Raw genomic sequence first — 16,227 nt, forward strand, 5'->3', positions numbered from 1 at the left:
TTGAAAAGAGCCAGTTGATTTTATGTAAAAAAAGTGTTATCCTCTGGAAAGCCAACTCCCAGCCATCTTCTGGAATGAGAAATAAACCCTCTCCCGATCCAAATATCAGTGACATTTTTTAATGAGATGGAGAAACAAATCACCAACTTCATATGGAAGGGAAAGAGGCCCAGGATAAGTGAAAAAAAAAAGCATTACTGAAAAAGAAGAACAAACTGGGAGGCCTCACACTACCTGATTTTAGAACTTATCATACCTCCACAGTAGTCAAAACAGCCTGGTACTGGTACAACAACAGATACACAGACCAATGGAACAGAATTGAGAATCCAGACATAAATCCATCCACATATGAGCAGTTGATATTTGGCAAAGGCCCAAAGTCTTTTAAATGGGGAAAAGACTGTCTCTTTAACAAATAGTGCTGGCATAACTGGATATCCATCTGCAAAAAAAATGAAATAAGACCTACACCTCACACCATCCAAAAAAACTAACTCAAAATGGATCAAAGACCTAAATATAAAATCCAAAACAATGAAGATCATGTAAGAAAAAACAGAGACCATGCTAGGAGCCCTAATACATGGCATAAAAAGTATACGAAACATAACTAAAACTGTACAAACAGCAAAAGCGAAATTAGATAACTGGAAGCTCCTACAAGTCAAACACCTATGCTCATCCAAAGACTTCACCAAAAGAGTAAAAAGATTACCTACAGACTGGGAAAAAGTTTTTAGCTATGACTTTTCCAATCAGCGTCTGATCTCTAAAATCCATATGTTACTGCAAAAACTCAATAACAAAAAGACAAATAACCCAATTAAAAAATGGTCAAAGGATATGAACAGTCACTTCACTAAAGAAGACATTCAGATAACAAACAGATACGTGAGGAAATGTTCATGATCATTAGCCGTTAGAAAAACGCAAATCAAAACTACAATGAGATTCCACCTCACTCCAACAAGGCTGGCATTAATCCAAAAAACACAAAATAATAAATGTTGGAGAAGTTGTGGAGAGACTAGAACACTTATACACAGCTGGTGGGAATGTAAGATGGTACAACCACTTTGGAAATCGATTTGGTGCTTCCTTAAAAAGCTAGAAATAGAACTACCATACGATCCAGCAATCCCACTCTTTGGAATATATTCTAGAGAAGTAAGAGCCATCACACAAACAGATATATGCACACCTATGTTCATTGCAGCACTGTTTACAATAGCAAAAAGATGGAATCAACCCAGGTGCCCATTAACGGATGAATGGATAAATAAATTATGGTATATTCACACAATGGAATACTATGCATCGATAAATAACAATGATGAATCTGTCAAACATTTCATAACGTGGAGGAATCTGGAAGGCATTATGCTGAGTGAAATTAGTCAGTTGCAAAAGGACAAATTTTGTATGAGACCACTATTATAAGAACTCAAGAAATAATTTAAACAGAGAAGAAAATATTCTTTGATGGTTATGAGAGGTTATTAGTTCTTGTCTACTATCTAACTAGATAGTAGACAAGAACTAATTCAGGTGAAGGGAAGGACAACACACAATACAGGAGAGGTCAGCACAACTAGACTAAACCAAAAGCAAAGAAGTTTCCTGACTAAACCAAATGCTTCAAAGGCCAGTGTAGCAGGGGTGGGGGTTTGGGGACCATGATTTCAGGGGACATCTAGGTCAACTGGCATAATAATATCTATTAAGAAAACATTCTGCATCCCATTTTGGAGAGTGGCATCTGGGGTCTTAAATCCTAGCAAGCAGCCATCTAAGATGCAACAACTGGTGTCAACCAACGTGGAGCAAAGGAGAATGAAGAACACCAAAGACACAAGGTAAGTATAAGCCCAAGAGTCAGAAAGGGCCATGTAAATCAGAGACTACATCAGCCTGAGACCAGAAGAACTAGATGGTGCCTGGCTACAACCAATGACTGCCATGACAAGGAGCACAACAGAGAATCCCTGAAGAAGCAGAAGAGCAGTGGGATGCAGACCTCAAATTCTCATAAAAAGACCAGACTTAATGGTCTAACTGAAACTGGAGGGAACCCAGAGGTCATGTTCCCCAGACCTTCCGTTAGCCCAAGACAGGAATTATTTCCGAAGCCAACTCTTGAGACAGGGATTGGACTGGACTATAAGACAGAAAATGATGCTAGTGAGGAGAGGGCTTCTTGGATCAAGTAGACACATGAGACTATGTGTGCAGCTCCTGTCTGGAGGGGAGCTGTGAAGGCTGAAGGGGGACAGAAGCTGGCTGAATGGACACAGAAGTACAGGGTAGAGGGGAGGAGTGTGCTGTCTCATTAGGGGGAGAGCAACTAGGAGTATATAGCAAGGTGTATATAAGGTTTTGTATGTGAGACTGACTTGATTTGTAAACTTTCACTTAAAGCACAATAAAAGTATTTTTAAAAAAGAAGAAGAAAGAAAGAAAGAAAAATAAACCCTCTCTGCTTAAATGCCCTGACCCTGGGCAGCAAAACACATATACCTCTAACCTGGCTGTAAACTGGCACATCAAAGACATCTTCTGTGGGCACTTTAGTAGCCACTTGACAGCTGACTAAATCCAGATGTGCTTGGCAGCCTTTTCTGGTCAGCAGAGAACAAACAGGTCTTCCCAGCCATGCTCCACCCCCACCAGGGCTGGACTCTGAGCTGTCACACTCAGCCTCCCGTGGGATTGGGGCTGTGCCTCACAGGTTCCCACCATGTCGCTTTTAAAGCAATCCCCACGTCCAGCCAGGGGCATTTCTGAGAAAAACCGGCTCACTGCAAAATTCTGACAAATCTTCACCTGTCACTTCTCTGGAACACTCCTTTTAAAAGTCAAAGTACTGAAAATTCATAGTGTTAAAAAAAAAAAAAAAGTTGCCATCGTGTGGATTCTGACTCATAGCGACCCAACAGGACAAAGTAGACCTTCCCCATAGGGTTTCCAAGGAGTGGCTAGTGGAGTCGAACTACCAACTTTAGATTAGCAGCCAAGCTCTTAACCACTGCGCCATCAGTCCTCCAAAAACCCGTTACCATCAAGTTGATTCCGAGTCATAATGATAAAAAAAAAAAAAAAAAAATTTATTTTTTTTTTTTAATGCTGCAAAATGCATCGGTAGGGATAGCCCCAGCCAGCGGACTTGCACACTAAGTGCTTTCGGAGATGGAGCGTTAACTCTCTTCTCTTCTTTCGCTGAGGTGCAGTGAGAGGGAAAGCCAGGTGCAGCCATGGCACTGTGGCCAATACAGAGTGCTGACTGGGAAGCAGAGCATGGCACCTCCCCTCACACCACCAAATGGGAAAGGGCTTATGCTATGCAGCCAGAGCACTACCATAGGCTGTCCAGTGTGTGGGAAGGGTGGGGATGACAGGGCACAGGAGCAAAATACAACCAATCTGAAGAGATCATTGTGGTGGCCATTCTAACATGGAGGTCACAACTCCACAGTGGGAAGCTGAGGAAAAGATGGGGAGAAGGCAAGGCTATGGAGGGTGGGAGGAGGGAGTCAGACCTAGCTCTGCCACTTATGAGGTGAGTGGCTTGGGTCTGGTTGCTTACCTCTGTTAGCTTCAAATACCCTCCCCACATAAGATGGAGAGGATCATACTAATTTTATCTTCCAGCATTGGTGTGAGGATAAAGCGCATGATGAGTGTTTGGTACAGAGCTTGGGGCATGGTAAGGGCTCAACACCACAGAGCTATTTTTAAGTCCCATTCGGATGACTCCATCACCTGAGGGCTAGTAAGTCAGCTTTAAGGCACAGAGTTCCCCACAGCAGAGATTACGTGAAAGGAATCTTCTTCCCTCATCACCTGGTGCAGGGAGTAAGGACGGCAGGGTAGTGGTTTACGGGTAGTCAAATCCCAGTCCAGGACTGACAGTGCTCATCCTTGTCTCCATCCTGATAAAGACCTGCACCAGGCCCTGATTACTACACCCACCACCTCCATCCAAGGAGCTGGGAACCTAGAAATCTGGGGAGTTACACTTTTCTGCTGGAGTCCCTCCATTTTTCAAAAAGCTTTTCGGTGAATTTGTTGGAATGTATTTTAACCAACATTTATTGAATACCTGCTTTGGGGTTTCTCAAACTGGGGTCCTCGTATGCTGCTGTTACAGAAGCTACAGATGACACCAGGCACAGCTCACCAAGCATCAGTTTCAATGGATGATAATAATTTAATGCATTTTGTACTAAAAAGAAACACAGGCTTGTCATGGAAGAGAACGCAAACCTTGCGCTTTAACAAAAGGTTAAGTATATAGCGACTGCTTCTGCCAATGTCCTCTGCCTCATCTTTAGAGGGTTCACATTTCTCTGCTTGTTTGGGGATTCTAAGGGCAAGTTTCAGAATCTCTGAATGTGCAAAGTGCACTTTTGGGAGAGAAGTGTCAATGGTGGAAGTTTTAATCTTATGAAGGAGACAGAGAGGAACACTAACAAGACACGGGAACGGCCGGAGGGATGGGTTTGGGAAGCTGATGTGGAAGAAGTATAGATTGAAGCCTCCTTGATGTCAGTGAGGCAGAAAGTGTAGGCCCACACACAGCCGTGCTCCTAGCACAGAGCTGTGGGTGAAATTACCAGAAACCGTCTCAGGCTCCCTTGGAGATCAATCACCAGTCTATGACTCAATCCTGGCCAGAGGGTCGTGGAGGGAAGTCTGCTGAGGAAGGGAAGTAGTCAAGGAGCTTCTGGAAAGGGTGTTTCTTCCCAAATAAAAAGAGACCCATGGGGAAAATGCCCCCTTCTTCAGTCAGATGACTCCTCCAACCCGATGCCTAATGCAGCAGCAGCCACCTTCTGACCTCAATGAGACAAACCCAAGAATGAGCCAATGTGCCAAGAACCCCTAAGAAGAAGGATGGAAGGGGCTAGGTCATTTTCAACATCATCCAGCTCCATATTAACCAGCCCTGGAACCACCAACTCCAGGCATCTTGTTCTATGAGACACTGAGTGAGCTTATTGTTTACGCCATTTTTAGTTAGGTCTTGTAATACTTGCAGCTAGTAGTCAGTATGGAGGTGACACTCTTAAGTCCAGTGAAAGTTCAGGAGTCTTTCCTAGGTCTAGGAGAGAGGAAAGCAGCACACAAGGGCTGCTTTAATATGGGTGATTGCTCCCATTTACTGAGCTCTTACAACGTGCGGCACCCTGTGCTTCACTTTAGAGTTCCTAACAACTCCATGACTCCAACTAGTTGTATTATATTCTTAATAGTTTACAGATGGGAAAACTGAAGCACAGAAGATTAAGTAACTTGCCCAAGGTCACTCAGCCGGTAGATGGCAGAGGCAGGCCTTGAACACACAGCGTAACACCAGAGCCCACAGTCTCAGTGACTCCTCTACACTACCAGTCTAGTACTTAGAGAATTACAAGAGCCCTAGGAGGCAAAGCAACTCCCTAAACACAAAAGTAGAAATGGTTGAACATTTCCAAGGGGCTCCAATGCCCCTCATTCTGCTTTAATGTTTTGTTTTCACATTACATAAACACAATCAAATTCACTGGCTTTGATTGCCCTCGTTCCAAAGTCATTGGGGATTCACCAGGTGTTGCCCAACATCTAGGGAGTCTCTTGAAATTATATGCAAAGTGCTATGTGGCTTAAGGACATTTTCCCTGGAAGAAAGTCAATGCTTTTCAAAGGAATCTATTACCCAAAAATGTTCTAAATCAGCTTCCTAGAGGGACATCTCAGACCCAGCCACAGCTTCACCAAACTTTTTTAGCAAGGTCTTGATGGGCCTTAGAGACCACCACAATCAATGCCCTTGAACTGAGAAGGAAAATGAGGTTAAGAGGTAAAAAGATTTGCTGAAGTTAGTTACGAAGAATGCAGGGACTGGAATTGACATCTGGTAGCACTAACTTCTCCATACTGGCATTGCTTGAAATTCCACCATCAGAATTCCTTTTTTGAGTTAATTAAGTCCTGGCCTATTAATAAGTCCTGCCATATGTTCTTCCCTTTCATGCTGTATTGTTGTTGCCTACCGTCTTAGGCTGGGTTCTCTAGAGAAGCAAAACCAGGAAGCATACACACACACACATACAGAAAGAGAGATTTATCTCAAGGAAATGGCTCATGCAGTTGTAGAGGCTGTTAAGTCCCAAGTCTGTGGGTCAGGTGTCAGGCTGGAGGCTTCTCCCTACTCACGTAGCTGCAGGGGCTGACAAACCCAAGATCGGCAGGTCAGGTGGCAGACTGCTGGCTCACAGACTGCAGAGGCTGACGAGTCCCAAGATCAGCAGGTAAGCTGCTAGCTTAAGTCCCAAGAACCAGAGGTCAGATGACAACGAGCTGGATTCAAGATCCAGAGTGAGAACCTCACTGGAACATCCATTTATATACCAGAGGCAGGCCACGCCCCAAGGAAACTCCCTTTCTATTGATTGGCTGCTGATGGCAAATCTTACAAGAGTTGGTTACATCATTACATAACCGCCAAATTACATCATTACAGAGCTGCCAAACCACTGCGAATCATGGCCCAGACAAGTTAACACAACCTTAACCTTCACACCTACTTGTTTGTCCTGCCCTCCAACAGTCCCTCTTATAAGCTCCATTAGGGTTGTTGTTTTCCGACACTCATGGCAACCCCATGTGACAGGGTAAAACTGCCCCATAAGGTTTTCTAGGCTGTAATCTTGATCTTTATGGGATCAGATTGCCAGGCCTTTCTCCCTCGAAGATGCTGGGTGGGTTTGCACCACCAACCTTTCGGATAGCAGCCGAGAACTTAACCACTGTGCCGCCAGGACTTACTTGCTAGGCACTGCAGCCCAGGATCTAGCACATCCCATTAAAACCATTGCCATGGAGTTGATTCTAACTCATAGTGACCCTATAGGACTGAGCAGGACTGCTCTATGCGGTTTCAAAGGTTGAAATCTTTACGGAAGCAGAATGACACATCTTTCTCTTGAGGAGCAGCTGGTGGGTTCGAACTGCCAACATTTTGGTGCAGCAGAGCTCTTTAACCACTGTGCCATCACAGCTCCTTGTCTAGTACATAAAAAAAAAAATTTTTTTTAGCAGGCTCTTAATAAATATTTGTTGTATAAAAAAAAATGAATGAATGATGAACACCTCCTTAAAGAATAAGCCCTTGTAAGGCTACATGCAGTTTGGTATAATCAGCTGCTTTCCTCCTCAATGCTAGTTGATGTAAGGCTCATGCACACAGCAAAGAGGCCTATCAATGGTTTAATGAGAAGAGGAAACAAATCCAAAATAACATGTTGAGGAAGGCCAGATGGGACAAGAAACCCAGTGGATATATGAAAGTCTGGCTCACCTAGCTGAGATAGGAAGACACAGTGAAAGGAGATGACGGAATGGATGAGACCCCCACCCAAATTCTGCCTGGCCCACAGTTCCGTGCAGGACTTACCAGCTCTTTCAAACCAGGGCCAGCCCTCCCCACGCACCAGCAGGTGTTTTCCAGCTAGGAACTTTGCTGACATTACCCATGTCCTTCTCCTTCGCCAAACACAACGTCTGAGCCATTAATTTTCTTTCAGCGTACAGAGGAGAATGCCAAGAACTTCCTGTAGCTCATGAGTCATGGCCCCTGAGCACAGAACATCTCCCGAAGCAAATAAGGGCTGCAAGGGGCTCCCGGAATCCTAAGGCAAGCTCTGTCAGAGGATGCACTAACCAAGAAGAAGCAACCCAGGAAAGGCCTCTCAAGATGCTGGGATAAACCGTACAGAGTGCCATGGAGACACCACTGTGTGGCCAGGGCTGCAAGAACTCAGAGCAGGCAGGAAAGCAGGCACCTGACCTGGGCATGGCAGCCTAACGTGAGCCTAATAGTGTTATCAAGGGAACCAAATGAGAAAATGTATGTGAGATTGATCTGCAACCAGTAAAGCATTGTTTACTACTAGTTGCTCTGACTAAGCAAAAATTGGACATCAGAGCTACAAGGCATAATGTCCCTGTCTCTCCTTTCTATTCCCTTTGACTTCCATTTTCCAGGAAGGATTAATAAGGACAGAACACTCAGAATATCTTGATTGTAAACTTGAACTCAATCGGATTTGCTGCAGGTGGACGCATATATTCTCTTTGTCGATGGGAAGTTGCAAAGCAGAAGCAGGGTGCAAGAGGAGAAGGGGTGGCATTCATGACTGGGGCTGGGACTCAGAGAGTCCTGCAAACCCAGTGCAGAAGGTGCAGCCTGTTAGTGGTGCACACACTTTCTTACACTTTGTTTTAATCCTCAAGTCAACAACAAATATTTATTCAGCACCTGCTATGTGTCAGGACTGTGTTAGACATGTGGTTTCTAGAAGCTATCCAGAATATTTTTCTCCCTTAAAATTCTAACATCCTACCCAACACCAGCAACAGAAACCCAAAAACAAAATCCATTGCCGTTGAGTCGATTCCAACTCATAACGACCCTATAGGACAAAGTAGAACCACCCCATAGGGTTTCAAAGTCTGTGATCTTTATTAAAGCACACTACCATATCTTTCTCCTAAGGAATGGCTGGTAGGTTTGAACCCCCGATATTTCTGTTAGCCACTGAGAACTTAACCACTGCACCACCAGGGCTCCTTCATGTTAATATTCTCATCACTTCTCTGACTCAGATGACCGATATTACAGGGACAGTATGTCCTCAGAATTTACCTGCATTTCAAATGCTATTGTTTTCCCAAATTGTATCAGTTTTTGCTCCTGACTTTCTACAGAATCTATGCTCTTTGACTTGCCTCTGTGTCTCATGCAGGCTAGTCCCCACACGCACATGGAGCTAAAATGCTGGCAACTGCAAGACACATTTCCCCTGAGGGTCAGTGTGATGGTTAATGTTATGTGTCAATTTGTCTAGGGCTTGATTGTAATTATCCTCTATTTTGTGATCTGATGTAATTATCCTACATTTTATGCACTGTAAATTCTAACATCTATATGCAGTTCAAATCCACCAGGCGCTCCTTGGAAACTCTCTGTGGGGCAGTTCTACTCTGTCCTATAGGGTTGCTATGAGTTGGACTCGACTCAAGGGCAGTGGGTTTGGTTTTTGGTTTTTATATGTTAATGAGACAGGATTAGTATAGGGTGTATCATGAGTCACACCCTTATTCAAGTCATGCACTTATTCAAGTCATACCCTTACTCAAGAATTGATGAGAGGGAAATTTCCTTGGGGATGTGACCTGCATCCAATATATATAGATGCTCTGGCAAGGTTCTCCTTTGCTCTGGATCCTGCATCCAGCTCATCATCATCCAACCTCCAGTTCTTAGGACTTGAGCCAGCAGCCTGCTGTCTGACCTGCCAACTTTGGGATTTGCCAGCTTCTGCAGCCCCATACGTCAGCAGCCTGCCATCTGACCTGACAGTTTTGGGTTCAGCAGGCCCTGCAGAAATGTGAGTGAGGAAAGGCCTCCAGCCTGACACCTGACCCACGGATTTGGGATTTGCCAGCCTCCACAACTGCAGGAGCCATTTCTTTTAGATAAATTTCTCTCTGTATATATATATATATATATATATACACACACACTTCACTGGTCTTGCTCCTCTAGAGAACCCAGCCTAAGATATTTGGTACTGGGAAAAGTTCTAGAGAAACAAAATTGTAAGGATGATTTTTCTAAATTGGTTCTCAAGTCTAGCTAGTCTTAAAGATGCTGATGACTCTGCCTCTAGTAGTAAAGAGTGCACTGCTAATCCATTGCATGAGGTGGCAATAAAAATACGCAAAATATCACCACCAATAGATCAAATATTTGAGATAAACAAGGCCCCAGGTGATTGCATATTGGATACTTCTCTACAATTTTATCAGAATGAGAAGTATAAAGAAGCTGGTTCATTGGTCCTACTTTTGCTAGATAAAGTGGTAAAGCAAAGAGATGAGCTCAAGGTTTCAGAGTCACAGCTCAAGTGCTGCATAAAAGTCCTGAAAGTTGTTACTTGTGCTCTGAAAGAAAATCTTATTTATTTTTTGTAGTAACAGAGCTGATATTGTCAAAAACCAAACCCAGAGTCTTATCATTAGAGTGGCTGAATTACAATACCAATTGAATTCTCAACCTCAAAAGATGTCTGCAGTCTGAAGTGAGGGCATTAATTACGAAGAAATGGGCTCCTGAAACTTGAGATGGGGACATATGGGCAGGTAATCAGGAAGCTGGGGAGGCTAGACCCCTAAATTCTGCTGAATCACTCCTGCCAATGGCATCACCCCTCCCATCTGAAGAGATTACTCTAGCTTTGTCTACTAAGCCACCCTCCCTGGTAAAACCATTAGATCCTCCACCTCCATCTGATGAGATTAACCCAGCTGTGTCTGAAAAGCTTTTGTCTGAGACATTGTCTGGGGCATCACCCAAGGCAGATGCTGTGCAAGAGGTTGCTGAATGTTCCTAGAACCCACCCCCACCACCTGTTTTTGCTTCTAGACTCATAACTAGACTTAAGTCCCAGTAAGTCCCAAACGGTGAAGTACAGAGTATGACCCAGGAGAAGGTACACTACACTCCAAAAGAACTGCTTGACTTTTCTAATATGTACTAACAGGAACTTGGGGCACAGGTGCATGAATGGCTATTAAGCGTGTGGGAAAACAATGCAAGAAACATAAAGTTGGATCAGTCTGAGCTTATTGATATAGGCCCACTAAACACATGTCCTTCATTTAATGTTTTAGCTTGAGAGTTTGGGAAAGGGTCTAATAGTTTATTTGGCTGCTTCACTGAAGAATGGATTAAGCAGTGGCCTACACTAAAGCAATGACTAAGAGTTCAGCTGCTAATAAAAAGGTCAGCTGTCCAAATCCACCAGCCGCTCCTTGGAAACCCTATGGGCAGTTCTACTCTGTCTGCTATGAGTCGGAATCAACTTATTGGCAATGGTTTGGTTTTTGGTTTTTGGTACACGAAATCAAGTTGAAGTACCAGACCTGCCTTGGTATACTCTAGATGAAATTATTCAAAGGCTTAAGGAAACTGACATGTTAGAGTGGATTTATCAGATTGGGCCCAACAGACTGACCCCTTGAGTGCCCAGAGGACACACATTTTACCACAACAGTGAGGAAAAATTTGAAGACTGCTGTGAGTGCTATTTTATGTAAGTCAGATTTGATGGTGGGAACTAACCCAACTGACTTAAGACACCTAACTACGATGGGGCCGATTGGACTCCATGATGTAGGGACCAAGTGTCAGCACTTAATTGACAATGACAAGGTGGGTGTGGTTACCGTAACAGAAGGCAGAGTAACCAGAATAGTTGACTCATGGATTTATGCATTGGCTACTTAGTCGTGGTGTCCGTAGGAGTGAAATAGATGGGAAATCTACTAAAAATTTTCTTAATCTGTATAAGTGGAAGAATCCTAGGTCAAGTGAATGGCAATCTAACTTGAATCACCAGAATAGTCACAGCCCTCAATCAATTCTCAGACTTGAGCCAGTTTACAGACCCACAACCCCTTGAATGAAAGGGAGGGTAGATCCCCTTGAGGAAGGACCCCAGTGCACTGCCAAAAATTTATACTGTTAATTTTTTCCTAGCCTTCTCCAAAGAAGTGAAGATATTTACATTTCATGTAAATGGTCACCAAAAGGTGACCTCGGCAGAGGAGGACTTTAACAATCAAGTGGATAGGATGATGAGTTCTGTCGAAACCAGTCATCCTCTTTCCCAGCCACTCCTGTCATTGCCCAATGGGCTCACAAAAAGTAACCATGGTGGCAGGATGGAGGTTATGCATGAGCTCAGCAACATGGACTTCCACTCACCAAGGCCAACTAGGCTACAGCCACTGCTGAGTGCCCAGTCTCCCAGCAGCAGAGACCAACACTGAGTCCCCAATATGGCACGATCCCTCAAGGTGATTGGCCCAACCTGGTGGCAGGTTGATTATATTGGACCATTTTCATCATGGAAAGGGAAGCGTTTCATTCTTACTAGGAGAGACACTCTGGGTACAGATTTGCCTTCCTTGCACAAAATGTTTCTGCCAAAACTACCATCTGTGGACTCACAGAATGCCTTATCTGCCATCATGGTATCCCACACAGCATTGCCTCAGATCAAGGGACTCACTTCACAGCAAATGAAGCATGGCAATGGGTGTATGTTCATGGCATTCACTGGTCTTACCATGTTCCCCATCATCCTGAAGCAGCTGGCTTGACAGAGCGTTGGAATGGCCTTCTAAAGATACAATTATGGTGCTAGCTAGGTGGGAATACTTTGCAGGGTTGGGGCAATGTTCTCCAGGGGGCTGTAAATGCTCCAAGCCAGCATTCAATACATGGTGCTGTTTGTCTCACAGCCAGGATTCACAGGTCCTGGAATCAAGGGGTGGAAATGGGAGTGGCATCATTCATTATCATCCTAAGAGACCCACTCGTAAAATTTCTGCTTCCTGTCCCTATGACTCAATGCTCTGAGAGTCTAGAGGTCTTAGTTTCAAAGGAAGAATGCTTCCACCTGGAGACAAAACACTGATTCCGTTGAATGGGAGGTTAAGAATGCCACCCAGCCCTTTTGGGCTTCTCATGCCTTTGGATCAACAGTCAAAGAAGAGACTTACTGTATTGGCTGTTGTGATTGATCCTGATTCTCAAGGGAAAATCAGATTGATATTATATAACAGAGGTAAAGAAGAGTATATCTGGAATGCAGGGGATCCCTTCCAGCGTTTCTTAGTACTACCATGCCCTATGATTAAAGTCAATGGAAAACTACAACAACCCAATTCTGACATGACTACTAATGGCCCAGACCCTTCAGGAATGAAGGTTTGGGTCACCCCACCAGGCAAAGAACCATGACCAGCTGAGGAACTTAGTGAGGGTAAAGGGAATACAGAATGGACAGTGGAAGAAGGTAGTTCTAAATACCAGTTACAACCACGTGACCCAGTTGCAGAAACGAGAACTGTAATTGTTATGAGTATTTCTTCCTTGTTTTATTATACATGTATGTGTGGAGATATATATATATATATCTCCACACATACATATATATATCTGGATCCCTGGTGGAGCAGTGCTTAAGAGCATGGCTACTGTCTTACTTATATGTTGCTGCTATAACAGAAATGCCACAAGTGGATGGCTTCAACAAACAGAAGTTTATTCTCTCACAGTTTAGCAGGCTACAAATAGAAATTCAAGGCATCGGCTCCAGGGGAAGGTTTTCTCTCTCTGTCAGCTCTGGGGGAAAGTCCTTGTCATCAATCTTCCTCTGGTCTAGGAGCTTCTCAGCACAGAAACCTCAGGTCCAAAGGATGCACTCTGTTCCTGGCGCTGCCTTCTTGGTGGTTATGAGGTCCCCATGACTCTCTGCTAGCTTCTCTCTTTTATATCTCAAAAGAGAATGACTTAAGACACAATCTAATCTTGTAGATTGAATCCTGCCTCATTCACATAATTTCCACTAATCCTACCTCACTAACATCATAGAGGTAGGATTTTTTTTATTAACTTTTATTCAGCTTCAAGTGAACGTTTACAAATCAAGTCAGACTGTCACATATAAGTTTATATACACCTTACTCCATTCTCCCACTTGCTCTCCCCCTAATGAGTCATCCCTTCCAGTCTCTCCTTTCGTGACAATTTTGCCAGCTTCCAACTCTCTCTATCCTCCCATCCCCCCTCCAGACAGGAGATACCAACACACTCTCAAGTGTCCACCTGATATCATTAGCTCACTCTTCATCAGCATCTCTCTCCTACCCACTGTCCAGTCCCTTTCATGTCTGATGAGTTGTCTTCGGGAATGGTTCCTGTCCTGGGCCAACAGAAGGTTTGGGGACCATGACCGCCGGGATTCCTCTAGTCTCAGTCAGACCATTAAGTATGGTCTTTTTATGAGAATTTGGGGTCTGCATCCCACTGTTCTCCTGCTCCCTCAGGGGTTCTCTGTTGTGCTCCCTGCCAGGGCAGTCATCGGTTGTGGCCGGGCACCAACTAGTTCTTCTGGTCTCAGGATGATGTAAGTCTCTGGTTCATGTGGCTCTTTCTGTCTCTTGGGCTCTTAGTTATCGTGTGACCTTGGTGTTCTTCATTCTCCTTTGATCCAGGTGGGTTGAGATCAATTGATGCATCTTAGATGGCCGCTTGTCAGCATTTAAGACCCCAGACACCACATTTCAAAGTGGGATGCAGAATGTTTTCATAATAGAATTATTTTGCCAATTGACTTAGAAGTCCCCTTAAGCCATAGTCCCCAAACCCCCACCCTTGCTCCGCTGACCTTTGAAGTATTCAGTTTATCCCGGAAACTTCTTTGCTTTTGGTCCAGTCCAGTCCAGTTGAGCTGACCTTCCATGTATTGAGTATTGTCCTTCCCTTCACCTAAAGCAGTTCTTATCTACTAATTAATCAGTAAAAAACCCTCTCCCACCCTCCCTCCCTCCCCCCCTCGTAACCACAAAAGTATGTGTTCTTCTCAGTTTATACTATGTCTCAAAATCTTATAATAGTGGTCTTATACAATATTTGTCCTTTTGCCTCTGACTAATTTCACTCAGCATAATGCCTTCCAGATTCCTCCATGTTATGAAATGTTTCACAGATTCGTCACTGTTCTTTATCGATGCGTAGTATTCCATTGTGTGAATATACCACAATTTATTTAACCATTCATCCGTTGATGGACACCTTGGTTGCTTCCAGCTTTTTGCTATTGTAAACAGAGCTGCAATAAACATGGGTGTGCATATATCTGTTTGTGTGAAGGCTCTTGTTTCTCTAGGGTATATTCCGAGGAGTGGGATTTCTGGGTTGTATGGTAGTTCTATTTCTAACTGTTTAAGATAACGCCAAATAGATTTCCAAAGTGGTTGTACCATTTTACATTCCCACCAGCAGTGTATAAGAGTTCCAATCTCTCTGCAGCCTCTCCAACATTTATTATTTTATGTTTTTTGGATTAATGCCAGCCTTGTTGGAGTGAGATGGAATCTCATCGTAGTTTTAATTTGCATTTCTCTAATGGCTAATGATCGAGAGCATTTTCTCATGTATCTGTTAGGTGCCTGAATATCTTCTTTAGTGAAATGTGTGTTCATATCCTTTGCCCACTTCTTGATTGGTTTGTTTGTCTTTTTGTGGTTGAGTTCTGACAGAATCATATAGATTTTAGAGATCAGGGGCTGGTCGGAGATGTCATAGCTGAAAATTCTTTCCCAGTCTGTAGGTGGTCTTTTTACTCTTTTGGTGAAGTCTTTAGATGAGCGTAGGTGTTTGATTTTTAGGAGCTCCCAGTTATCTGGTTTCTCTTCGTCATTTTTGGTAATGTTTTGTATTCTGTTTATGCCTTGTATTAGGGCTCCTAAGGTTGTCCCTATTTTTTATTCCATGATCTTTATCGTTTTAGTCTTTATGTTTAGGTCTTTGATCCACTTGGAGTTAGTTTTTGTGCATGGTGTGAGGTATGGGTCCTGTTTCATTTTTTTGCAAATGGATATCCAGTTATGCCAGCACCATTTGTTAAAAAGACTATCTTTTCTCCAATTAACTGACACTGGGCCTTTGTCAAATATCAGCTGCTCATATGTGGATGGATTTATATCTGGGTTCTCAGTTCTGTTCCACTGGTCTATGTGTCTGTTGTTATACCAGTACCAGGCTGTTTTGACTACTGTGGCTGTATAATAGGTTCTGAAATCAGGTAAAGTGAGGCCTCCCACTTTCTTCTTCTTTTTCAGTAATGCTTTGCTTATCCGAGGCTTCTTTCCCTTCCATATGAAGTTGGTGATTTGTTTCTCTATCACATTAAAAAATGACATTGGAATTTGGATCGGAAGTGCATTGTATGTATAGATGGCTTTTGGTAGAATAGACATTTTTACTATGTTAAGTCTTCCTATCCATGAGCAAGGTATGTTTTTCCACTTAAGTAGGTCCTTTTGAATTTCTTGTAGTAGTGCTTTGTAGTTTTCTTTGTATAGGTCTTTTCCATCTTTAGTAAGATTTATTCCTAAGTATTTTATCTTCTTGGGGGCTACTGCGAATGGTATTGATTTGGTTATTTCCTCTTCAATGTTCTTTTTGTTGATGTAGAGGAATCCAAGTGATTTTTGTATGTTTATCTTATAACCTGAGACTCTGCCAAATTCTTCTATTAGTTTCACTAGTTTTCTGGAGGATTCCTTAGAGTTTTCTGTGTATAAGATCATGTCATCTGCAAATAG

The sequence above is a fragment of the Loxodonta africana genome, chromosome 14 (genome assembly GCF_030014295.1).
Source record: "Loxodonta africana isolate mLoxAfr1 chromosome 14, mLoxAfr1.hap2, whole genome shotgun sequence".
In the NCBI taxonomy this organism is placed as follows: domain Eukaryota; kingdom Metazoa; phylum Chordata; class Mammalia; order Proboscidea; family Elephantidae; genus Loxodonta; species Loxodonta africana.